Source organism: Sapajus apella, unplaced genomic scaffold (genome assembly GCF_009761245.1).
Source record: "Sapajus apella isolate SASKATOON/1434 unplaced genomic scaffold, GSC_monkey_1.0 scaffold9, whole genome shotgun sequence".
Classification (NCBI taxonomy): Eukaryota; Metazoa; Chordata; class Mammalia; order Primates; family Cebidae; genus Sapajus; species Sapajus apella.
Genome location: NW_022436949.1, coordinates 7,992,801 through 7,995,088, shown reverse-complemented (window position 1 = coordinate 7,995,088; position 2,288 = coordinate 7,992,801). Strand labels below are relative to the sequence as shown.

Below are 2,288 nucleotides of genomic sequence, written 5' to 3'. Positions count from 1 at the left end.
CCTGGCTACAGTGCAAGACTTCATCTCAAAAAAAAAAAAAAAAAAAAAATTCTATTGCATTTCAGTAAGACAGTAACAGTTTGAAAACTCCATTTTGGCTCACTGCAACCTCTACCTCCCAGGTTCAAGTGATTCTCCTGCCTCAGTGTCCCAAGTAGCTTGGGACTACAGGCATGAGCCACCACGCCCAGCTAATTTTTGTATTTTTTTAGTACAGATGGGGTTTCACAACACTGGCCAGGCTGGCCTCAAACTCCTAACCTCATGATCCACCCACCTTGGCCTCCCAAAGTGCTGGGATTACAGGCATAAGCCACCACGCCCGGGTGAAAACTCTACTTTTAAAACAATGCTATTCAAAATAGCAACAAAAATTAAGATGCCTATTAATAAATCTCACAGGGTTGTAGAAGATCTTTATTTAGACAATTATAAAAACAGCTTTAGAGTTTCTAAGGATCATGTCTGCAAGTCAGGATTCCAGAGACAGTGGTCCTGATGGGATGGAGCCTGAAGGCATCATGGAGAGTAACTAGAATGAGATTGTTGACAGCTTTGATGACATGAACCTCTCCAATTCCCTCCTTCATGGCATCTATGCTTATGGTTTTGAGAAGCCCTCTGCTATAGCCATTCTACCTTGTGTCAAAGGTTATGATGTGATCACTGAAGCCCAATATGGGACTGGGAAAACAGCCTCATTTGCTATATTGATTCTGCAGCAGTCTGAATTAGATCTAAAGGCTAACCAGGCCTTGGTCCTAGCACCCACTCAAGAATCGGCTCAGCAGATACAGAAGGTGGTCATGGCACTAGGAGACTACATGGGTGCCTCCTGTCACGCCTGTGTTGGGGGCACGAACGTACATGCTGAGGTATAGAAACAGCAGATGGAAGCTCCCTGTACCATTGTGGGTACCCCTGGCCATATGTTTGATATGCTTAACAGGTGATACCTGTCTCCCAAATACATCAAGATGTTTGTACTGGATGTAGCTGACAAAATGTTAAGCCATGGATTCAAGGACCAGATCAATGACATATTCCCAAAGTTCAACAGCAACACCCAGGTAGTTTTGCTGTCAGCTATAATGCCTTCTAATGTGCCTGAGGTGACCAAGAAGTTCATGAGGGACCCCATTTGGATTCTTGTCAAGAAGGAAGAGTCGAATCTGCCAATTCTGCATCAACATGGAGTGAGAGGAGTGGAAGCTGGACACACTGTGTGTCTTGTATGAAACCCTGACCTCCACCCAGGCATTAATCTCATCAATATCAGAAGGAAGGCGGACTGGCTCACTGAGAAGATGCATGCTCAAGATTTCACTGTCTCTGCCACGCATGGAGATATGGACCAAAAGGATTGAGATGTGATCAGTAGGAGTTTTGTTCTGGCTCTAGCAGAGTATTTATTACCACTGACCTGCTGCCAGAGACATTGATGCACACCAACTCTCTTTAGTCATCAATTATGACCTTCCCACCAACAGGGAAAACCATAACCACAGAATCAGTCGAAGTAGATGGTTTGGTTGTAAGGATGTGTCTATTAACATGGTGACTTCCTCTCAACCAGAGTTCAATCTTGGGGGCTGAGGAAGAGCAAGAGGGGGAGGGGAAGGGAAGGGAGCCAAGGTTTGGACATGGTGACAGAAGAAGACAAGAGGACTCTTCGAGACACTGAGACCTTCTACAACACCTCCATTGAGGAAATACCCCTCAATGTTGCTGACCTCATCTGAGGGGCTGTCCAGCTACCTCACTCCCTCTAATCACATCTCATTCCTTTTGGTCCATATCTCCACGCATGGCAGAAACAGTGAAATCTCGAGCATGCATCTTCTCAGTAAGCCAGTCCGCCTTCCCTCAGGTGTTGATGAAGATGACTTCCTGGGTGGCCATCAGGGTTTCATACAAGTGTGTGTCCAGCTTCCACTCCTTTCAGGCAGGGTTCAATCTTGGGAGACTGAGGAGCAACAGGAGCAGGGAGGGAAGGGAGCCAAGGAATGGACATCTTGTCATTTTATTTTTCTTTGAATAAATGTCACTTTTTGAGGCAAAAGAAAAAAATAGTTTTAAAACATTAAACACATAAATATATAACCATGCTTGTGGACAAAAATAAGCAACATTATAAAAATTAACCTTTCCAAAATATTTTGCAGATTCAATGCAATTGCAATAAAAGTCTACCAGTGTATTTTTTGAAATTTGCCAATGTGATTGTGAAATTTATATAGAAGATCAACGATCTAACACTATCTAAAACATTCCTAAAGGAAAGAAAA

At 43.5% G+C, this 2,288-nt stretch overlaps 1 pseudogene; it reads left to right on the top strand.

Moving 5' to 3' along the window:
• Positions 1–461: 461 nt before the first annotated feature.
• On the top strand, positions 462–1,761 carry LOC116551192 (annotated as a pseudogene).
• Positions 1,762–2,288: the final 527 nt, after the last annotated feature.